Here is a 24,524-nt window from a genome sequence, read left to right as displayed (position 1 = left end):
GTTGACATCCATCTGCCACTGCAGATACAAAGGAGGAGAGAAACTGTACCATCCACCCAAATAATACTGGAGGGTGATGGCAAACCAAGATAACAGATAAGGAAGAGGCAGAGTTTGCTGGTGGAAGACATAGGCATATAGAAGGGCATTGTAGTGTATGGTGGCGGCCTCATAACCATCTGGATTTCACAATGTTTATCGGTAGAGATCCCAAACTTTGGGTTCTGCTCATCACAGGTTTTTTGTTTGCTACTTGTATGTAGCAAAGCTGACTGTGGGGTTTTCAGGGTCTTGTTTGCTTTTGCATCGCTTCTAAGAGTCATCAAGCTTTAATGCACTAGAAAAAAGACCTTTAGGGTTAAGTGGATTTTAGGTCTTCTAAAAGAGGGTGAATCTGTATGCACTGCCTCTAAATTATAATTAAGATAATTATATATAAATAACGTAAAATACACTAGAATGCACAATAAAGGTCCTCTGGCAGCTCAGACCCTCAGTTTATTTGAATTGTCTGTGGGAAACATTTTAAATGTTACTAATACCTGATTTTAAAATTCTTGTTCTCTCACCTTATCTTATCTCCTTGAACAAAACTTCAATAACATCCATTTTAAAATTTCCTGAGCAAAGGAATATAGTTACTTGTTGCTTATTTTATATTAGATATAATAAGTTCAACAGTAAAATGTCTGAATACACAGCTACTGATTTTGTTACTTTAAACAGTAGCACTGGGAGAGCCAACCCACTATAAAAAAATTATTGCCTTTGTTTGAAAGGACAGGGTTGTTAATTCTCCTCTGAAAAGTGACTGTAAAAATGGCACCTTGGAGTGCCATGTTTATTGTCACTCAGTGACTCCGTATCACATTAGCTCAGTTTGAAAGGACAGATAAACCCTTACATAGTGCATGGGAATTTGAACTTTTGGCAGGAGGCACTATTAGCCCTCACCTGAGCTAACCTTTAAGGGGAAGAAAAGGAGTACTTGTGGCACCTTAGAGACTAACAAATTTATTAGAGCATAAGCTTTCGTGAGCTACAGCTCACTTCATCGGATGCACAAAAGCTTATGCTCTAATAAATTTGTTAGTCTCTAAGGTGCCACAAGTACTCCTTTTCTTTTTGAGAATACAGACTAACACGGCTGCTACTCTGAAACCTTTAAGGGGAAGGTGATTATACTGCAGTAGAGATGTGTCTCATTGATCCTGTGAAAGAGTGACATATAATTAGACTGAAGTGTAATTACTGTGCCCTTGAAGCCTACTGTGAGAGCTGAGTTCCTCCTGCCAAAAAGTTCAAGTTCTCCTGCACTATGTCACAAACTGAATTGATCTAGGATCATTGGGACATAACAAACAAGCAACTTTTATACAGTAATGTTTTCAAAGTAGAGGCACACTTTGATTACTCTGTGTTGACTGTCAGCCTTCAAAACCTCCCTTCACCACACTCTTGTCCAACTGCCAAACCCCAACTGCCTCAGAACCTTCCAGATCAAAAATATCATCCCCTCTGCTGTAACAACTGTTTTCATGGTCATTGCTTTAAAACAGGATCTCACACGTCATTTCAGAGCACCTTTGAAAATTAATTCATTAATGCCCTCCTTTGCCCATTTATCCCACAAACATCTCTATTTTTCATGCTGCATCTTGCCAAGCCACTAGTTGCTACTCATTCAAATCCCTCCTGGAAACTCACTTCTGCCAGGATTCCCTCAATATTAGTATTCATTCTCATGTCTTTCCTTACTTTACATATATCACATTAATAGATCTTCCTTCCTGCTAGTACTAATGTCCTCTTATAAGCCTGTCTTATTGTAGTGCTGAAAAGTAGGTAGCAACTGTCTTGGGAGGCACTAATAGAGTTAATACTGTAGTTCTTACTATTTATTATTATTTTTATTCATCTATTTGTATTATGGGAGTGCTTAGAAGCCCCCACTGAGATCAGGACCCTATTGTACTAGGCTCTGTATACAGTAAAAGACAGCTCCTGCCTTGTAAAGCTTAAACTCTAAATAGGCCAGACAGACAAAGAAAGAATTATCATTCCCAATTTACAGATGGGAAAGAATTAAAGGGCCTAATCCTACAACCATTGAAATCAATGGCAAAACTTCCATTGACATAAATGGCACAGGGCCAGGACCTCAATGAATTGCCCAAAGTCACACAGGAAGTCTATGACAGAGCTGGGAATGGAACTGTGAAGCTGGCAGGTCAGGTGCCAGCTCATGCCAAGGTCCCCATGTCTCAGTGGGACACCGACGGATGCATAGTTGGACTCTATATGGTTCACTTGTGGGTTAATATTGATAGAATAGGTATTAGAATTATAAGAAAGTGTGTAGTGTTTGGATGCTTGTGAATTGCTGCATGCATTAATCTTACTTGTAATATCTGTGTTCCAAAGTAATGTAATATTTGAGCAGTTGTATTGTAAGCTTCTGCAACTGTATATTATAAAAGGACTAAAGACTCTTAATGTTCGGCTCTCTGCCCTGTGAAGATGAGTCAGGCAAGTGGACTCCTCCCATCTGCTAAATTTGCAGCTCAGAGCACAGGCAGGAGGGGATTAAAAACCCCAAACCAAAGGAACTACACATCTCTATGCTGCTTGTATTCATGCAGGGGGAGTTGGGGGAAGGATGTTTCTAGGCATAAGCAAGAGATCCCCAGCTGCTCAGCCTGGGTTAGCCCTAAAGGTCAAATAGAGCTTGCTGATAAAAGAAGCCTATACTACCTTTTGAAACCTAAGACTATAACTCATTCATGTGTCTGGTTGCTTGCTTTAATCTTGCAAATAACTCTCTAATTTCCTTTTCCTATTTAATACATCTTCATATAGTTCACTACTGGATTGGCTACAAGCATCTTTGGTGCAAGACCTAAAGTACAATTGACGAGGAGTAAGTAACTGATCCTTTAGGATCAAGCATAACCTGAATATTGTTGTGATTCTTGGTGTAAGGGGCCATCTATCACAGAGATACTCTTGCAAGACAAGACAGACTGGAGTACCTAAGGGGACGGTCTGTGACTCCATGTTAAAGCTGTTAAAGAGCCTAGAGGTTTACACTTGGTGCAGTTGGTTAGTGAAATCTAAGTTTAGAACTCACAACCAATTTGGGGTTTGTGCCCTGGTTTTTAACTATCTGCCCTGAGGTTGGTACTCACGCTCTTGAACCACCGTTGGGAGCATTACAAGAACACACACGTCTCCTGCACTCCAGTTCAGTGCCTTAATCAAAAGACCATTCTTCCTGTCTGGACACAAAAGTAGTGCTGACTCATCTGGGTCTCTCCCAGGTTATCAGTTACAAAGGACCCAATTTTCCTCTCACTAGTAAGAGTGTAAATTCACCATCATCATCAAGGCAAATCCCAAAAGGATATAGCCTCCTTGCAGACAGGTGCCACCTGGATTGATCTCTAGCTAGGTCCTTAAAATGGTCTGGCTGGATGTCAGTATAGGTTCAGCATTAGCATCTTATCATGCCACCAGAATTTTGGTGACTATACGATTGCTGGCCTTGTAGCAACTTTTCTCAATGAATTTGCTTAGTAATTTGTTGGTCTTCCAGCCTGATAGCATGTCTGTACTTAGAAAGCCGCCAAAAAAAACCCAGTGCTGATGGAGACTATTGCTGGGTTGGCTACAAATATCCTCATTGCTGATTTTATCCTGCCATTTAATATGGAGCAGCTGATGAAGACAAAGAGAATTGAAAATGTCAATCCACCACGCTTCAACATTCCTTGGCACCCATGTTGCACTGCTGTAAAGTTGGTCTATGAATGGTTCTATAGACCACAGCTTTGTGGTAAGCTTAATGTCACAGCATCTTCACAGAGGCTGCTGAAGGCCCTGGAACATGGCAGCAGAGCTGTTGCTATATGAGCAGCCTATGTAAATTAGGTGTAAATAAACTGAAGTCAATGGAATTAAACTGGTGTAGGATTGGTGTAAATAAGAAGAGATTCAGGCTCAAATCATTTACCTCTGTTGCAACCATACTTGGTACCTCTGAGTCCCGCAGGGTGGATGCACATAGTATGCTGGTTTCAGAGTAGCAGCCGTCTTAGTCTGTATTCACAAAAAGAAAAGGAGTACTTGTGGCACCTTAGAGACTAACAAATTTATTTGAGCATAAGCTTTCGTGAGCTACAGCTCACTTCATCAGATGCATTCAGTGGAAAATACAGTGGGGAGATTTATATACACACACACAGAGAACATGAAACAATGGGTTTATCATACACACTGTAAGGAGAGTGATCACTTAAGATGAGCTATTACCAGCAGGAAGGGGCGGGGGAGGAAGAAAACCTTTTGTGGTGATAATCAAGGTGGGCCATTTCCAGCAGTTGACAAGAACGTCTGAGGAACAGGGGAGGTGGGGGGAGATAACATGGGGAAATTGTTTTACTTTGTGTAATGACCCATCCACTCCCAGTCTCTATTCAAGCCTAAGTTAATTGTATCCAGTTTGCAAATTAATTCCAATTCAGCAGTCTCTCATTGGAGTCTGTTTTTTTGTTGAAGGATAGCCACTCTCAGGTCTGTAATCGAGTGACCAGAGAGATTGAAGTGTTCTCCAACTGGTTTTTGAATGTTATAATTCTTGACATCTGATTTGTGTCCATTCATTCTTTTACGTAGGGACTATCCAGTTTGACCAATGTACATGGCAGAGGGGCATTGCTGGCACATGATGGCATATATCATATTGGTAGATGTGCAGGTGAACGAGCCTCTGATGGTGTGACTGATGTGGTTAGGTCCTTTGATGGTGTCCCTTGAATAGATATGTGGACACAGTTGGAATGGGCTTTGTTACAAGAATAGGTTCCTGGGTTAGTGGTTCTGTTGTGTGGTGTGTAGTTGCTGGTGAGTATTTGCTTCAGGTTGAGGAGCTGTCTGTAAGCAAGGACTGGCCTGTCTCCCAAGATCTGTGAGAGTGATGGGTTGTCCTTCAGGATAGGTTGTAGATTCCTGATGATGCGTTGAAGAGATTTTAGTTGGGGGCTGAAGGTGATGGCTAGTGGCGTTCTTCTTTGTTGGGCCTGTCCTGTAATAGGTGACTTCTGGGTACTCTTCTGGCTCTGTCAGTCTGTTTCTTCACTTCTGCAGGTGGGTATTGTAGTTGTAAGAAAGCATGATAGAGATCTTGTAGGTGTTTGTCTCTGTCTGAGGGGTTGGAGCAAATGCGGTTGTATCGTAGAGCTTGGCTGTAGACAATGGATCGTGTGGTGTGATCTGGGTGAAAGCTGGAGGCATGTAAGTAAGAATAGCGGTCAGTAGGTTTCTGGTATAGAATGGTGTTTATGTGACCATCGCTTATTAGCACCATAGTGTCCAGGAAGTGGATCTCTTGTGTGGACTAGTCCAGGCTGAGGTTGATGGTGGGACGGAAATTGTTGAAATCCTGGTGGAATTCCTCAAGGACTTCTTTTCCATGGGTCCAGATGATGAAGATGTCATCAATGTAGCGCAAGTAGAGTAGGGGCATTAGGGGACAAGAGCTGAGGAAGCGTTGTTCTAAGTCAGCCATAAAAACGTTGGCATACTGTGGGGCCATGCGGGTAACCATCTCAGTGCCGCTGATTTGAAGGTATACATTGCCCCTGAGGTCAAAGAGGATGCAAATTTTAAATTGCCAAATCAATAATATTATCCAGGTGTAATCACAGTAGCTAAACATGAATTAATTTAGGGAAATCTTAGAGCCTATGTTATGCAGGAGATCAGACAGATGATCACAGCGGTCCCTTCTGTCTTAAAGTCTAGGAGTTTTCTACAGATGATTTAACCAGTGATTACTAGCAAATTATGATGCTCTTAATGATAGAGAAAAAAATGACTGTAACAGCCACACCAGCAGCAGGGGAGTTGCCTCTGTACACTTTTCAAGTAACAAACAGATTGGCTTTTACCTTTAAAGAACCTGGGCCTGTTGTCATTATTCAGAGGATTGTGCATCTCTATGCAAGTCCAACAATAAATAGATTAATCAGACATGTAACACTAGTTACATAAAGTAGTTATATTGATAACGTATATAAATATACACACACACTCACAGACTCATAAAATAGGGCTGGCTTCTGGTTACTCCATGCAGAGGCAGAAGAGGAAGAGACTCCACTCCCACCACTCCCTTAATTATTTGCATGTGGGACAGCCAAAATGCTGATGCTTGCATTCCCTGAATACAACAAGGAGAGGGGTGTGTATTAGCATCGCCAGAGGCAATCCACAGGAAGTACCTATGGGATACAGGTGTGGCTGGGGCCTTACCCCTCCTGCAGACCAGCTGGCAGCTTCAGACGGGTACTGGAGGGAACACCTGCAGCACCTCGGAAAAAGAGTTAAAAGCTGCATCCAAGCGCACTCCCCCTAGTATCCCCCGAGAGATATTCTTCCTGCCTCAGCATTTGCATAGACAGAATGCTTCTGGCAGCTGCTGCACGTGAAGCGACCCCGGCCTGACCGACAGGGGTGGGGTGGAGTGAGGGCAGCCGGCTTCAGCAGTGTTACTGAGCATGCTCAGTTTGTGTGCGCCTGCTCAGTACAAGCCACGCAGCAAATCGGGGGGTGGGGGCAACCCTGTCTACCCCCCCCCCTCCGTTTCGCGTCCCTACAAGGCTGCACCCAGGAGAGCCCCTCAGACCACCGTAAGCCATGTACTATTGCTGGTGGGTCCCGGGAAGAGAAATCTACGTCAGATAACTAAGGAAAGGAGCATTAGGCGGAGAGGAACAATTAAGGAACTATTATCACTTTACCGCTGGTGGAGTTCCCAGAGCAGGGCCCGTCCTTAGGCGCACGCAGCTGCCTAGGGCACCATGAAATTGCCCCAAATCTCATGGTGCCCTAGGCAGCTGCGTGCTGCATAGGCGGCCGCACCAGCTCCGGCGGCCAGGCCTATCCCTCGGCCGGCCCCTCCGCGGGCTGCGCCCCCTGCAAGGGGCAGGGCCGTCCCTAGGGGGGTGTGAGGCCCCGGTCAACTCCCCGCGCCCTGCCTCTTACCCTTCCCCCCCCCCTGCTCCGCCCCCGGCCCGCCCCCATTCCGCCTCTTCCCGCAGCGACCCCGCACTCGCCGGCAGGGGCGGAAGCGGAGCAGCTCGGTCGCCGCCCGCTCGACTCCGCCGGCTCCCAGCCGCGGCCGCTTCCCTTCCCGTCGCCGGTGAGTGCGGGGAGGGCGAGTGCCGGGAGGTTGGGCCCCCGCACTCACCGGTGGCAGGAAGCAGAGCAACGCGGCCCCAGCAGAGTCGCTGTGGGGTTGGGGAAACGCTTCCCCCCCCCCCGCCCCGAGCGACACTGCTGGGGCCGGTTCCCCCCCTTCCCGGACTCACCGGGCGGCGGGAAGCGGAGCGCCGTGGCTGGGAGCTGGCGGAGTAGAGCTGGCTGGGGCCGGGCTGCTCCACTTTCCGCCGGTGGGGGGATCCCTTCCACCAAACCCCCTCCCCGGAGCGACACGGCTGGGGCGAGGGAAGCGGAGTGGGCTGCTCCCGACCCCCCCCCCCGCTAATCCCTCTGGCCACTCTGGGCCTATGGGGCCCCCAAAAATGCCCCCCCCACAGCTGTCTCCCAGACCCTGGGGCCCCACACAGTCCTCCACGGGGGGTTGTGTAGGGCACCCAAATGGCTGGGGATGGCCCTGTCCTAGAGCTCTATAAATTCCTGGAGATATCACAGATATTGCCACAATACCCAGGCAAATAATTACGGGGGACAACTAAAAGCCAGAATCAAAAGGCAACTATATGTAGTTTGCTTCTGCAGTGTGGTTACCAATAACAGTGCAATGAACAATGAGTTCAAGAGTTTAGCGGGCTTGGACATGGAGTGGCCATATATTTATAATAATGGGAACATCCACTGTTCCATTACACAGAATTTTTTAAAAAGTTTGGAAGAATATAAATTGTCGTGCTTCATGGCATAAGAAAACCTGCCCATAAAACAAATTTCTTCACAGGCTATCCCGTAATTGTCCACTTTGAAGATCTTGCTCCTTTCTCTGAACCATTTGGTGCTGGCTAATGTTGGAGAGAGAGGATAGTGAAGTAGATGAGCTCCTGCCTTGAGCCTGTGTGACAATTCCTACGTTCCACATTTTTGGCTGGGGATGGAGAATTAGAAATTAGGGACCTGATTCTGATTTAACTTACTAACATTTTATAAAGGCATAATTCTATTGACTTTAATGGCATTATTACTGATTTACACTATTGCACATGAGATCAGAATAAAGTCCTAGATGTCATAGGCGCCTACTTTCCCCGGCACCGGTGGGTGCTCACGCCCCTGCCCCAACTCCACCGCTTCCCCACCCCTTCCTCAAAGTCCTCACCCCAACTCCATCCTCTCCCTGCCCCATTGGGCCCCTTCCCCAAATCCCCTCCCCGGCCCCACCTCTTCCCTCAGTGTGCTGTGTCCCCTCTCCTCTCCCTGTTTCACTGGAAGCTAGGGGGAGAAGCGGAGCCTAGCACGCTCAAGGGGGGAAGTGGAGGCGGATCGGAGGCAGAGGTGAGCAGGGGTGGGGGGGCGGGGCGGGGAGCTGCCAGTGGGTGCAGAGCACCCACCAATTTTTCCCCATGGGTGTTCCAGCCCCGGAGCACCCATGGAGTCGGCACCTATGCTAGATGTGGTTCCTTACATGAAATGAGTTTGGTTATCTCAGGGCAGTTCCCAGTAAAGAAGTGTTTATTTCACAAATACCATTCCAACACACTCGGCAATTGGCATTCATTGGCAACTTTGAAGGCCTCAGCCAGGAGGCCAAGGGTTTAAATGATCATTTAGTATAACCTCCTCTCTCTCCCAGCAAATGGTCAATCCAGGTCAGTACTGAGACACATTTGTGTGGCATCAGGGGCATGCTATCTATAATTCTGTGGCTAAACAGGATTTCAGCCTCTTGTCTGGCACCTTCCATTACCTTAAATTCACACATTTTTTTTAAAGAACATCGTTGATGTAGGAAATCCAGCCAGGACAGTATCAAATCCAGGTGCGTTAATCTGTAAGGCCCTGTCTACACTACAGAGTTTTGGTGACAAAAGTAATGTCGACACTCAAAAAGAGCTATAATAAAAATCAGTATTGCATGTTCACACTCCCTCCTTCTATAAGCAGAGCACATCCACACTTGGGGCCCTAGCATCGGCAGTGTGAGCAGTGCACTGTGGGTACCTATCCCACAGTCCAGCTCCACACCTTCTGCCGCTAGATCTTGTGGGAAAGCTGAGCGGATTGTGCCACATCTTGGGACCAGGCTCAATGTCCCATGATGCATTGCTTTCTGTCCCAGCAGTCTATGGGCTTCCAGCATTTTTTGTGGCATTTTTCAACGGCCCTCGTTTGCTGTGCACCCCAGCATCTTTGTGAGAAGGGATGGATCCCTCACTGCTCTCCTATGCTCTGATAATTGTCAAGAAGACATCGCAGATGGCAGTGCAGTTAATCACAAAGTTCCTAACTAAAAAAGACTCCCGGTTGCCTAACATGCTGTATGATATGGATAGGAGCAACTTCAGATTGCTTTTGGCATTCGCAAAACAGCTGCACAGGGTAGACCGTTGCTTTTGGGCTCGAGAAACAAGCACTGAATGGTGGGATCGTATTGTCATGAAGGTAGAGGATGATGAGAAGTGGCTACAGAACTTTTGGATGTGGAAATTCACCTTCCTGGAACTGTGTGCAGAGCTTGCCCCACCACTATGGTGCAAGGACACCAGAATGAGAGCTGTCCTATCAGTAGAATAGTGCGTGGCAAGTGCTGTGTGAAAGCTGGCAACTCCAGACTGCTACCATGAATCAATTTGGACTCGGAAAGTTGACTCCTGGGGCTGCATTGATGCTATTGTGCAGGGCAATTAATTGCATCCTGCTATGAAGGACTGTGACTCTGGGAAATGTGCTTGAAATAGTGGATGGCTTTGCAGAAATGGGTTTCCCTAATTGTGGAGGGGCAATAGATGGTACACATATTCCAATTTTGGCACCAGATCACCTTGCGACAGAGTACATCAATAGGAAGGGGTATTTCTCCATGGTATTGATGGTGCTTGTGGATCACCATGGGTGTTTCACTTCTATCAGCACGGGGTGGTTCGAGAAGGTGCATGACACACATGTCTTCAGGAACAGTGGACTGCATAGAAAGCTGCAAACTGGGACTTTCTTTCCAGACCAGAAAATTACAGTGTGGGATGCTGAAATGCCTATAGTGATCCTGGGAAACCCGACATATCCCTTACAGTCAAGACTATTGAAACCTTACACAGGAAACCTGGACAGCAGTAAGGAACGGTTCAACAAAAGGATGAGTAGGTGCCGGATGTAGAATGTGCCTTTGGCAGATTAAAGGCACGCTGGTGATGCCTTTATGGCAGGTTAGACCTCAGTGAGGATAATATTCCCATGGTCATAGCCACATGCTGTACATTGCATAATCTTTGTGAAGCTAAGGGTGAAAGGTTTGCTCAGGGGTGGAGTGTTGAGGCAGACCATTTGGCTGCTGATTTTGAGCAGCCACATATTAGAGCTATCAGAGGAGCCTGGAGGGGGGCAATTTGAATCAGGGAGGCTTTGAGGCAACACTTAGAAAATGAGAATCAGTAATGTATATCTCTGTGATTGGTGCTGCAATGTTACATTACATGTAGTTTTGTTGGGAAGCAATGGTGACATTTGGGACCTTACGTTCCAGTAAGCATATGATTAAACTGCCTGTGTATGTATTGGTAGTGCCCGCTATCTCAATTTGTAGGAAACATAAAGATGAGTTACCATTCAAAAACTTTGTTTTTATTGCACAAGAAACAACACCTCCACACAACACACACAAACATGCTTGGTGGGAAAGGAGGTACCAGGGAAGTACAGACTTTCACAGCTGTGTGTAGGTCCAGCTATCATTTTGAAAGTTGTCTGAGGGGGTGTAGTAAAGGAGAAACCGAGAAGTCCCGGAAAGTGGAAAGGACTGTGTGGGCATGGAAAAGAGTTGGGGGGGCATGGAAAAGAGTTCTGAATGTGCTGCAGGGGAGGGCGGGCACGCATATGCTCAGTCTGCAGCATTATTAAGGACTTCAGCATCTGCATTTGCTCCCCCATGACTTTAATCATCCTCTCAGTAGCATCCTTAACAAACTCCTGATTTTCTTTTCAGCCCTGCCTTTCGGCTTCCCTCCACTCCTTGCATTCCATTTTCTCTGCATTGGAGAAGTTCAATACCTCCTGGAACACGTCTTCTTTACTCTGTCTTTGGCACTTTCTTATCTGGCGGAGACGCTAGGCCGGTGTGTGGGGAGTGTCCCTCAAGGCTAAATCTGCCAAAGCAGGAGGAACAATGCACAGAAGCATGATTGTTAAGTTCATGCATAGCATTGAAACATTTCAGTAAAATACACCTCTGGTAACATAGCAATCACTTTCTCACTGACCCTTGGTAAACACACATCTCAGTGAACACTCAAAGCATGGTGAGTGTTGGTGGGGGATGGAGGACCCTCTACACGGGGAAAAGAGCACTCACTCCACAAGGGTTGCGGTACAGCCGACTAGGGGGAAAATTCTAAAATTCTCCCACACTTTTCCATAGGTGGGGGTTATTCTAGCAGATATCTCATTGCTAAGGGTAAACAGGGAAGCGAGTGTACATCTACTACACACTTGTGGCTTCCGCCCTGGTCCCTATGCTGTTTGCCTGTGTGACACTTTGGTCCCTGCACAAGTGATTGCCGAATGGTGCGGGAAAGTTTCCTACAATGGGGGAAGGAATAAAGCAGCTCTGCCAAGGAGCCTTCGACAAAGGATTACCAAGTACCTCCGGGAAACTTTCCTAGAGATCTCTCTGGAGGATTCCCGTGAGATCTCGGCGAGCATCAACACCCTGTTCCGCTGTACTGATTAGCTACACAGGGAATGTCCAATACATAGAAACACAGCCAGCCTTGTACATTTCTATACCCTGAACCCACCTCCACACTACACAAACCACAGCCACTAACCAGACATCTCCTCTCCTGCTTCTTGCTCACTGAAATGCAACTGCTGAGAGTGGCTAGATACCTCCGGAGTGGTGAACAGTTCCTGGCTGCCTGCCCCACCAGGCAACCCTGCCAGGAGCTCCACATCGTCATCTAACTCCACCTCTTCATCAATGACTTCATCCTCTGGGTTAGGTCCTCTTTCCGCTCCCTCCAGGCCCACCAAAGTATCCAAGGGACTCTTGGCAATGGAGATGGGGTCGCCACCGAGGATAGCATCCAGCTCCTTATAGAACCAGCAGGTCTCAGGTGCAGCACAGGGGTGATGGTTTGCCTCCCTCACCTTATGGTACGCCTTCCTTAGCTCCTTTATCTTCGCTCTGCACTGCAGCGTGTCCCGATCATACCCTTTTTGCACAAGCCTTGAGATATGTGCCAGTAAGTATCACAATTCCTATGGCTCAAGCGCAGCTGGGCCTGCACAGACTCCTCTCCCCATATACTGAACAGATCCAGCAGCTCCACAGTTGTCCAAGTGGGAGAGCATCTGCTGCGATAACCTGCCATGGTCACCTGGGAAGATGCAATGAAATGTCTCCACGCTGAGCAAACAGGACTTCTAATGGGGAGCAATGGATTATTGTTTACCTGGCTGCAGGACAGGGGAATTCAAACTGCTGACCAGATGAACATTGTGGGACACCACCTGGAGGCCAATTAAAGCAATAAAATCAAGCATCGTGTCTTCACTGGCACTTTGTCGACAAAAATTTTGTGCAAAAAGCCTTATGTCTCTCGTTGGGGTTGTTTTATTTTGTTGCCAAAACAGCATTTTTGCCACCAAAAGTTTCATCACAGTATGTATGCATTCACTGTTTAGTCAACAAAAGCTGCCTTTTGCCAATAAAACTTTGTAGTGTAGACAAGGCCTAAACATTGCCTCCCTCAGCAGGAATAATACAGAAGACAACTATTCAATTGGATAAATTTATTTAAAGGTCCACCTTTCTCTCACTGATATCAATGGGAGTTTCTCCATATCTGGGTACAGTATCAGGCCCTATGTTAGCTCAAATTGTTGGCTATAGAACATGGTTTACCAGAAGGTGCAGTCAGCCCTGCCTCCAACTTTCCCTCCAGCAAGAAATCCAACCTGGATTTCCTACACTGGGCTGGAAGCCAAGGGTAGGTGTGGTATTAGTCAGATTTACATTTCCAAAGCATCATTTGTACAAAGACTCCAGGGCACAGTTATAGATTTACATTAAATACAAATATCAAAAAGACGTTTAATAAACAGAAATAGAACCTTTACATTTAGACCCAAATAACAAAAGCTAGTAACAGCTCAAAACTCCTGTAACAAAACATGTCACATGTTTTCACATTACTTTTACTTTAGTTCTTATTTTGTTATTTACCATTCCTTGTGATTTTCTTAACATTGAAATTTTGGATTAAGTTACATTTTAAAAAAATAAACTGAGTTGACCGTCAAATTTCAACACACAGGATGGGTGTGAAGGCAGGCCACTTCTTGAGAAGTGCTGAGCACTTGTGTGGAGGAGTTTAGATGTGGCTTGTAACTATTAGAATTTAGAACACTGGCTGTTGGGAGTCTGAAAGGACAGGAAACAGGAAGGAGGGGGGAGGAGTTGAGAGGCTGGGAGAAAGCTACAGAGGGTGCAGCAGCAGCTTGGTAAAGAGGTTTCCACTTTGAAAATAAAGTTCTGTTGAAGCTTGTTAGTACCTTGCCTGGTTGATACAACATTTTGACGATGAGGATGAGATCTTCTGCCTCTGAACCCACTTGCACCCTTTTTGCAAAGCCGAGGTGACCCTCCAGTTGCTTTTACTACCTGGATCCATATGTTTGAGACTTATCTTGCTTGCAATCAGTTCTACAGAGATTTCTGAAGTAAGAAAGCATGCTCTGCTAATCCACTGCCTTGGAGCAGAAGGGCAGTGTATATTTTATACTTTTTCCCTTGCACATGATAAATATGAGAGTGCGCTCACTGCATTAAAGAATTTTTTTGTGCCAAAAGTGAATGTAGTAGCTAATCACTATAGATTTTGCCGGCGTGAGCGAAACCAGGGAAAACTATAATGCAGTATATTGCTTCCCTGAAGAGTCTGATTGTAACTTGTGACTTTGGGAATATGGCAGATGAGATGATTAGAGACCAGCTCATTGAGAAAACAACCATGCTTCATGTAAGAGAACGCTTATTTCTAGAACCACAACTTACACTAGAAAAAACAATAACCATTGCTACTCAGATTGAGTCAGCTACAGCTGAAGCCAAAATAATGAGCATGGATACAGGAGGCACAATCTCCTTTGCAGAAAAGTTCACTACCACTGCAGACACACAATTGCAAGAGGAAAACTAATGAAAAACCACCAAATCAGCCAATTCAAAATACAGTAAAAGCATGTTTTTGCTGTAGATCCCCACAACACCTTGCAAGCTACACACAATGTCCAGCAAAAATAGCTCAGTGCAATCATTGCAAAAAGATTGGGCATTTTGCTAAAGTATGTCACAGTAGCCAGTTCAATCAACAGGTGCATGCAGTTACAATACCAGATGTTACTGTGCTGAGCATGGACAAAATCACTACTGCACATATTCCAGAACAGATAAAGTGCACTGTAAATGTTTCCGCCATACCCTCAGGCAAACCACACTCTATTCAGCTAATGTTGGACACTGGCTCAGCGGTATCTACTACCTGATTCCATCTATCTGCGTTACTTTAAAGATGTGTCTCTTACTGAACCCAAGCTTCATTTGGTGTGCTATTTGAAAAACCATATTCCAGTACGTGGCTGCCTGCCAGTAATAGTTACTTTTGGTGATTGCTGTGTAACTGCAGAGTTCTACATTGTCCACAAAGGCACTCCTATCCTTGGCAGAGATTTATTGGCTGCTTTAAATCTCAGGGTAGTTAATGGACAAATTGATCTTCCTCAGCAAAGCACTCTTGCAGTACACACCCCAGTTTCAGCTGGGACCCAACACCAGGTTGAGGGAAAACTCAGCTGTGCTTATGGGTTTCTGCATAAAGTTAAAATGCGGAATAATGTGGTGCCTGTACAACAGAAATTACGGTGCTTACCATTTTCAGTCAGGGAAGCTGTTTCAGAGGAACTTAGAAAACTTGTTCAAAAGGACATTATTGAAGAGATCGACTCCTCAGAATGGGTTTCACCTATAGTAGGGACGCAGAAGAAGGGTGGAGGCATTCCCCTTTATGTGGACTTAAGGGAGCCAAATAAAGGTATTGTGATTGACAGCCATCCCCTTCCTCACATAGAAGTATTTGCAGAACTCCATGGAGCAAAGATGTTTTCTACTCTTGATTTGCAGAGCGCATACCGCCAGTTTATGTTGCATGAAGATAGCAGAGACCTCACAGCATTTATTACACATGAGGGACTATTTCGTTTTAAACGTGTTCCATACGATCTCGCATCTGCCCCAAGTGCCTGTCAAAAATGATGTCATTGATTCTGAAGAATCAACATGGAGTTCAGTGCTGTCTGGGTGATATTATCATGTTTGGAAATACTTCTGAGGAGCATGACAATAACCTGCAGTCTGTACTAAACTGCATCAGCACAGCAAGCCTCCAGCTCAATAGGTCCAAATGCAAATTTAGACAAACTGAACTCTCCTTTCTGGGGCATACAATTTCACAGGCTGGACTAAAACCTGATCCAGATTATATCCTGGCAATTTCAAATGCTCCTCCTCCAACAGATTTGTAAACCTTACATTCCTTCTTGGGTCTTACCTCCTGGTGTACAAAATTCATTCCCAATTATGCTTCTGTCATTGAACCATTACGGGAATTACTACGGAGAAGTTCAACCTTAGTGTGGACAACGGATGCACAAGCTAGTTTCAAAACGGTGAAAGACTTGATTATACATAGTCCAGTACTTGCACTATTCAGTCCTGCATTGCCCACAATTGTAACTACTGATGCTTTGGATTATGGACCTAGGGCTGTTCTCACACAACTGCATGATGACAACACAGAGAGGACTGTTGCATTTGCTTCAAGGACACTGAGTAATGCTGAGAGAAAATATTCTACAGTCGAAAAAGAAGCACTTGCTTGTGTCTGGGCTACTGAAAAATGGAGAACTTACCTGTGGGGCCGCACGTTCAAGTTGCGCACAGACCACAGCCCTTTGACGACGTTGCTCACCACGAAAGGACTGGGAAGAGCAGGATATCTTATTGCTAGATGGTCTGCAAGACGACTCTCTTTCAATTATGAACTGGAATATAAGCCTGGAAACCAAAATGTGGTCGCTGATTGCCTTTCTCGCCTGCCTTTGCCTTTACCAGATGGTCCACCAGAGGATGAGGATGTAGTGGTTGTGCTTATTACAAGCACTCTCATTGCAGTTACAAGAGAACAGTTTCAAGCTGCTTGTTCAGCATGTCCAATTCAACAAAAACTATGGGAATTTCTGACAAAGAGATGGCCCAGTCACCCTAAAAACCTTGACCCAGTTTTGCTGCCTTATTTTAGAGTTCGGGATGAACTTTCTTTATTTGATGGCTGTGTGCTACGAGGTACACACTGGCTCCTTGTGCCAGAAGAATTACAGTCAAAACTCATACACCTGGCACACAATACTCATCAAGGAATTGTCCAAACCAAACAACAACTACGGGATCTGTATTGGTGGCCAGGGATGGACTCTCAAACTGAAGCACTCAGAAAATCCTGTGTCACTTGGCAAATGCATGATAAGACAGCAGTGACATGTACCCCTCCATTACAGCCTGTTCCTCTTCCTGAATCTGCATGGGGAAAAGTGGCGATTGACATTGTAGGACCCTTTGGATACTGCTCCAATTGACTGCCATTATGCCATCACTTTAATAGACTATTTCAGTAAATGGCCTGAGGTAGCGTTTACATCGCAAATCTCTTCTGCTACAGTAATTAAGCTCTTCTCTTCAGTTTTGAGCAGGGAAGGTAACCACAAAGAACTGGTTTCAGATAACAGTAGTCAATTTACTTCCCTGCAGTTTGGAGTTTCTAGCACAGAGGAACATTTTACACAGAAGGTCATCCCTATATTACCCTCAAGCCAATGGGGAAATCGAACGGTTTAACAGAAGTTTGAAAGAGAGTTTGCAAACGGCTAAACTGGAAGGGCAATTGTGGATACCCTTCACTACTGATTTCTTGCAAGCATACCGGGCTACACGACATGCCACAACGCAAAGATCACCCACAGAGTTACTGCATGGGAAACAGATGAATACTAAACTGAACATTGCTGGATTGTTAAAGGCACAACCTGATGCCCCAAACGAGGATGATGTGAGAAAAACAGATGAACAGAACCAAGCAAAGCCTAAGTCTTTCACAGACAAGCAGCGGGGCCCTAAGGAACCAAAGTTTGAGTGTGGTTCCTTCGTTAGAATACGAAAACATGGAATTTTACGCAAAGGGGACCATAAATTCACAGCTCCTCTTAAAATCATAGAGAAGAAGGGACCTTACACCTATTGACTTTCTGATGGGCGGGTATGAAATGCTTCTTATCTTGCATCTGCCTATGAACCAAGAGGAGATTATGCCGACACCCAGTCTGCATTGTATGACTTCACTGTAGTACCAACAGAACAAGACATTGCACTGGAACTGGGGCTTGAGAGAAGGCCTGTCAGACCCAGACAACCACCTGTCTGGACTAGAGACTATGTTATGTAGTATCTACAGTGTTTTCAGTGTAATATTTCTGCCAACAGTATAGTGTCTTGTTTCATATTTGTTCCTGTGGTTAGAACAATAATGTTTATTTTAATTGGGAGAGTTTCTTAAGAGAGGAGGGAATGTGGTTTTTAGATGTTGCTTGTAATTATTAGAATTGGGAGCACTTGCTGTTGGGAGTCTGAAAGGACAGGAAACAGGAAGGAGCAGGGAGGAGATGAGAGGCTGGGAGAAAGCTACAGAGGGTGCAGCAGCAGCTTAATAAAGAGGTTTCCACTTTGAAAATAAAGTCCTGTTGAAGCTTGTTAGTACCTTGCCTAGTTGATACAATAATGTGCAATGCCCATTATGTTAAATGGGAGGTCATAAACCTCAATCCAGAAAAACAGGTAAGCACATGCTAAATTTTGCACATGTGAGTAGTCCTATTGCCTTAGTGATAGCTCCTTTTAGGATTGATCCATAGGTGATTAGATGCAGCTGTCAACAAAGAGTATTTTATACAACTAGGGATGTCAGAGAACAATATTAAATTCACAAAAACATTTGAAGGAAATTTCAGTAGGACGCAACAGATTACAAGCAGTTGACACTCCGGTGAATCTTGTTGGACATCTGACTTGAACTAATTAACAGCAAGAAACCAAGAGTACACTAGGACAAAATCACAAAATGATCTGAGAAGCAATTGAACCTTTCTATTATTTAGCCAACCCAAATACAAAAGTAATCAGGAAACTGAGGCGGATGGAATGCAGTCCTAAACTGCATCAGTTAATAGCATCAGAAGGGTGGAAAACTGAGGAAAGTAAAATCATAAAAGACAGGAGAGCTGAATTCAGAATTTTGTCAAAAGAGCTGTGCTCCTGTCCAGTCAGCTCAGCATCAGCCAAATGTGTTAGCAAATTCAGATTGGTTTGGCTATGTGGTGAAAAAGTAAATAACTTGACCTTAATATATCAGCATCTGAAGACATAGACAGAAGAGTGCTAGGCCACTTGATGACTGTGTTCTTCTGGTTTACGTACAGAATTGCAAGCTTTTCATGTTGGGCAATATGTGTGTGACACCTTGTGTTGGCATATGGAAGACACTCACACAGTATGTGTTATGGGTTTATTGGGCTGTTTTTTGGGGGGTGCTTGCATATTTTATCAGTGGTGTTTTTCTTTGTGTTTTGTTTTTCAAGGCTGGCAAAAAGTTAAATGACGTTGCTGGCTGTGCTTTACCCCACCCAGCCATTTTGTGGTGTGTTGCCTCAGGGATTGAGGGCATTCAGCATCTCACAGAATCAGGCCCTAAGTGGAGCATTCAGTACATGCACATTGTCTTACCTCAGTTTTCTTTTGAAGCTGGCCTTTATAGTCTGTACTACCGGTACCTAAACACTAAATGACTTAAAGAGACTATGTGGCACTTTTTGTGTCACAAGGATGAGAAGCCAGGATTTACTATTAATGCTAGAATTTGGCTAATATACAGGTGCAGCCAGTATGTTGGGCCCCAATTTTGCAAGCTGCTCCACATGAGCTGAACCTGCATAGAAAATAAGGGTGAAATCATGGCCCCAGTGAAGCAATGGCAAAATTCCCATCGACTTAAAGGGGCCAGGATTTCACTCTAAGATTCCATTTGCATATAAGGACCTCTCTGCATGGAACAGTTTGCAGTGGCAAAACCTTAGTATCTACATATGGTATCCTACCACACTCCTCACCTGCAATACCAATCTAGCCATTCCCTTTGCTTCCTTTTCCCACTCCCACCTCCATGTGCACCTATGCATGGCATATCCTCCTTAACACTGTCTTCCAGGCCCCAGATTACTAACAAAAATATCAGTTGAACAATCCAGATGTGTACATACCTTAAGCACACAATCATATGATTGTAACCCTTGTCCTATTTCACTACATTTATTTACTACCCTCACTTGTTTTCATATCTAATGTTCATCAGTATCCTCCTTGGACAGGAAAGAGATCTCTCTACATGTAGCTGTGAAGGACCCAACATGATTTTGGCCACTCAGACAATAAAGGAGAAAATTCTACTGCTGAAGGAAACTGGAACTCCTGCGTCTTCACTGATCTAGTTTTCGCATATGTTAAATTGAAGAAAAATCAAAACATCCTATCTACTTTTTCTTGAGATAGTCTAAGAAAACCATCATTTTGCCCAACAAGGTCTACAGGTAAAAAAAAAATTGTTTTGATTTATTTTATTTTGCATATGTGAAAATCCATTTATATAGATGGAAATGCATAACAGGATCCAAAGGAAGATGGGAAACCGAGCCTCTAGAAGACATCACAAATAACTGGGGGGGCAGACTAGAATAATCATTCCCTATGGCAATAAATGGACTGCATTGTGATAAACAGGTTCTAAAACAATCCAGAAGAGATTTGGGCAAACAAGTACAGAATGCCAGATTGTTTGGATGTGGTCAAGTCAACAATCTCAAAAATAAATAACAGTTGCAATCTCAGGAGTAGTAGCAGCTACCATATATTCCTGGTCAACCAGAGTATCTATGAAAGTATTAACAGACTTGTACGAATTCAAACAAATCAGGAATAGAGGGGTTTTTAATAGTTATTTTATTTGTCAGCAATAGGAATTTTCAAGCAATGTTTGAGGTGCAGATTGACACACTTATTGGAGCAAAATCCTGGTTTAAAAATGGCATCATAGAACAATTATTATTTGACTATATAGAACATAGCGGTTCCATCCCAAAAGAGCAGAACAGGGGTAACTGGTCACAGAATGTGGTGTCATCTCTCTATTGCTGGGTGACTTAAACATTTTTCAGAGCTTGTAAGTAGCATTGTATTTTACCATACAAAAAATATCTACTACAATTGCCATTTCATCCCATTGAACTTACTTTTTTTATTTTAAAGAGATACGAGTTTGTGAGCCCTGTATAGGATCAAAACACATCCCTCTCCTGTTATTAATAAACAAATGAACAACAAGACAAAGTAAAGTCCAGCCCAAGTCTTCTCCCCATGCTTGGTTGTTCCTAGGGTTCCTACTTCCTAGCTCAGGCCTGCCCAGCTCACCCCATAGATATTCTCTGCCTCAGATCCAATATCCTTCCATCAGGCCAGCCCAACTCCAAAGCCTGTTATTTCTCTTTTCGTTCTCTTCAACCAAAGAGCCTTCCTTCCTTCCAAACTTGATTTTACTGGCAGTTGCTATGGAATGGGGCCAGCTTTTTTCCCCATCTGTAGGAGAGAGTATTGAAAATATAGTTTTCACATCCTGTAAACATTTCATATGTCTATATATAGCACTAAACACAAAACTAATTACATAAGAGATCTTTATTACTTTTTCCACAAAGCAACTAAATATTTTCTTAATCCAGTTTCAGTTGGTTTAAAGAAGTTAACTATATTGTTAATTGACATCCATTTTATTAGCCCTTTGTGCTACCTGCTAACCTTTCAGTTTTCTTATTTTGATCATTGATAAAACAAAATCTCTCTTTTTTTATAGCTGGCATAGAAAAATGTAGCATGTAAGGCTGTCATCCTGCAAAGACTTACACATATGCTTAACTTAACATACTGTAAGTAGTTCCACTGACTTCATTGGGACTACTCATAGGGCATACAGTTTAGCACATGCTCAAGTCTTTGCAGGATTCATGCTGCAAGTTCTTAGCACAGACAGAACAGATTAAAATATGTGGTGTTTGTCAATAGTTACAATTTTTTTGTATGACTAATATCCGCCCTGTATCTATATACAGTACTAATACAAAACATTACAAACCTACATAGTTATGCCAGCTCTCAGAGCAATGGCTATTGTTGAAATGCATTTCTATTTCACTGAAGTATTTCCTATTGCATTATTATTCAATAGGATATTGGCAGAATTAAAGGTTTTGATGTCACACCTAGCAATCAGTTCAGGAGCTTAGTAGCTGAGCAACAACTCAACTTATATTATGGATATTATAAATATAAGTGGGAACTTTTCAAACAGAAATGTTTAGTTATTAATGGAGTAAAAATTGTTACACTACAGTAGTTTGCTGCTCATTCTCCTCAGTTACTGTACCAAGGTCAGGCTTCCCCAGAACATGTAGCGTTGGACAACAATTCAGCAAAGCATTAAGGGCTCAATTCTGCTTATAGTGAGGTCAATGGCAAAAGTCCCACTGACTTTAATTGTGTAGGATCAGACTTTTTCAATGGGAGTGTGATGGGGTGTCTGCCACACACAAGCCCTGGCGGGGTTAAGGTCGTTAGCTGGGTCAAGTAACTCCCCAAGCTTCACCTGTAGGAGGAGCCAGGAAGCAGTGATTAATTAAACGAGGCTCAGTTGGACAGGAACAGAAGGAGCTAAGCCCCAGAGCAGCCAGGAGGAGGCTACCCTAGCAATGAGTGGACCCTGTGATAGGGAGTTAGGTGCCTACATACCTTTGAGGATCTGGGCTTATGTACTTTGCTGAATCAGGGCCTAGAACTCCATGTTGCAAATGGAAGACCTGCATCACTGCAGTACATGCTTGCTCTTTTGGGAAGAAATAAGTGGGACCCAGTGTTCATCTGGTGTAAACTGCCAGAGCTCTATTAGCTACAACAATTTACACCAGCTGAGAGTATGCCCCAAGGTTTCTCTTTGTTCAGTGATGCTTAGGACAGCCTTTCCTAGCTTCTGACACACATGCCTTTAATTTAAAAAAAATCCATCGTACTCACTTCACCTAGTCTTGTGGGATCCTGATGCACTAAAAATGGAAAGTTGCTTTACAGCCTGATTCAATGGAAAGACCCCCCTTGCCTTCAATGGGAATTGGATCAGGGCCCTACAGAGTTGTGGGTAGCACAGTGCAGATGATTTACTTACATCTTTACAAGGAAAAAAAGACAAAGCTGTCAGGATTTTATTGGCATCTCTGCATGTAGAGAAGATGTCTCTACACATCAGCTGGAGAGAGCCCCTTCATGATTTACTGCCTATGAAGTCTTCAGAAAGAGCATTAACTTACAATGATTACTTGCTTACTGCCACCATGTGCTAACTACAGTTGCTGAATTTATGGGAGATACTTATCTTCACTAGTAGAGAGCAAGTCAAGGAAGCAGCACAATTGCGAAAAGACCTCCGGGATGTTGCCTGGCTTTGAAATAGAATGGTGTAAAATGTTTTGGCAACAAAAATGGATAGCTTGTTTGACAATGTAGGGAATCTGTCTATGTACAGTTTATGAACTCTGTTTGATATTGGGGACTCTTTATGTTTGTCTGTGTCAGACTGCAAACTCCATTTGGATTGTAAGTCTTGGCTTTGCCTTCCTATTGCCTTTTTACCTTTATCTTGGACTAAAATTGTATGGTGGAGCAAGGCTAACAATTAAGGTAATTAAACTGTGATAATTGTCCATTTAAATGAAGCACAAAGAAATGGCTACAACCCAGGGCTAGCCTGTTATTCAAGTCTGAACGGTAGGGGAGTGGTAACAAGCAGCGGATCACCTGGTGGGCAACTTTGATCTCCTGTCAAGATTGATTGGGGAGGGGGTCACCTGACAAAGGGGGCTGGAGCTTATAAAAGAAAGAGGCTGTCATCAGCTAGGGAGTGGGAGACAAGACTTCACTCTACTCAGCTCTATGTTCCAGAGGAGAAGCCATGGGCTGGGGGAGTGGAAGGATCATGGTTTCCTTAGGGGTTTCTTCCTTGAGCCCAAAGAATGCTAAAGAGTGATTAAGAAACTAAGGCAAGGTAACGTGTACAGGTGTGTCTATTATTTAATCTAGATCTATATATTTCCTGTGCTAGCTAAAGAAAAGAGTAATGGGGGGAACCCTTACAAAGCCTGTGTGTCTGTTTGCTTCCAGTGTCACATGTGAGTGAAAAAGGAATGGTAAATCTTGAGCATCCACGAGGTTAGTGATCTGGAAAAGGGTATGCTTACACTGCTAGGGGGTTGACATTGGTGCTGGGCCTAGGACAGCTGCCTTTCAACCCCCATTTCTGTGAAGGAATAACAGACAGAGCACTTGTGCCAGGGAAGTCAAGGAGAGACACAGTGCTGCTGCCTACTCAGACTAAAAGAAAAGGAGTACTTGTGGCACCTTAGAGACTAACAAATTTATTAGAGCATAAGCTTTCGTGAGCTACAGCTCACTTCATCGGATGCATTTCTGAAGTGAGCTGTAGCTCACGAAAGCTTATGCTCTAATAAATTTGTTAGTCTCTAAGGTGCCACAAGTACTCCTTTTCTTTTTGTGAATACAGACTAACACGGCTGCTACTCTGAAACCTACTCAGACTAAGGGAAGCTTAAGAACACATTGGTCCAGCGTGCAATGCCCAAATATAATAGCCTGGTGAGCATTCAGGCAGTGGAGCTCTACCAGGGCTAAGTGTGCGCACCTTAGAACAGAGAAATGCCTTGCTTCGGCGGCATATATGCTAAAATTGGAACGATACAGAGAAGATTAGCATGGCCCCTGCGCAAGGATGACACGCAGATTCATGAAGCGTTCCATAACCGGCAGGTACGGCAGAGTGCCTATTTTAAAACTCACAGCACTAGTTAAAAAGGCTCATACAAATCTCACATGCAAAAGCAAGCACCAAACGCAAAATGTTTTACGGGTCCTTTCCAAATGATCAGTCATACAACAATAGGGAGGCATTTGGACAAAGTACTAGCAGCACCTTGCTTAAAACACAAAAGCAGTTCACTCCAGTTTAGTTTAGGGTTTAGACTATTTTACTGTATCTTTAGAG

At 44.1% G+C, this 24,524-nt stretch overlaps 1 long non-coding RNA gene and 1 other non-coding gene across 4 annotated transcripts in view; one reads left to right on the top strand and one right to left on the bottom strand.

Moving 5' to 3' along the window:
• LOC119854902 overlaps positions 1-7,025 on the bottom strand; it is a 45,319-nt gene extending 38,294 nt beyond the window's left edge. For 2 of the 3 annotated variants that reach the window (XR_005292676.2, XR_005292675.2), the window contains exons 1-3: positions 6,313-7,025; positions 6,096-6,220; positions 4,013-4,098 (exon numbers count right to left, since the gene is read on the bottom strand). This is a non-coding gene — a long non-coding RNA (uncharacterized LOC119854902). Of the gene's footprint in view, positions 1-4,012; positions 4,099-5,578; positions 5,640-6,095; positions 6,221-6,312 lie in introns of those variants that run through there. The other variant, XR_006281128.1, reaches the window with a different exon arrangement.
• Positions 7,026-24,178: 17,153 nt separating this feature from the next.
• Positions 24,179-24,286, top strand: LOC119855332. Its single transcript, XR_005292834.1, has one exon. It is a non-coding gene; the product is annotated as a U6 spliceosomal RNA (small nuclear RNA).
• The last annotated feature ends 238 nt before the right edge of the window (positions 24,287-24,524 follow it).

The sequence above is a fragment of the Dermochelys coriacea genome, chromosome 4 (assembly GCF_009764565.3).
Source record: "Dermochelys coriacea isolate rDerCor1 chromosome 4, rDerCor1.pri.v4, whole genome shotgun sequence".
In the NCBI taxonomy this organism is placed as follows: Eukaryota; Metazoa; Chordata; order Testudines; family Dermochelyidae; genus Dermochelys; species Dermochelys coriacea.
The sequence above is the reverse complement of the archived record's forward strand: the minus strand, read 5'-3'. Positions and strand labels throughout refer to the sequence as shown.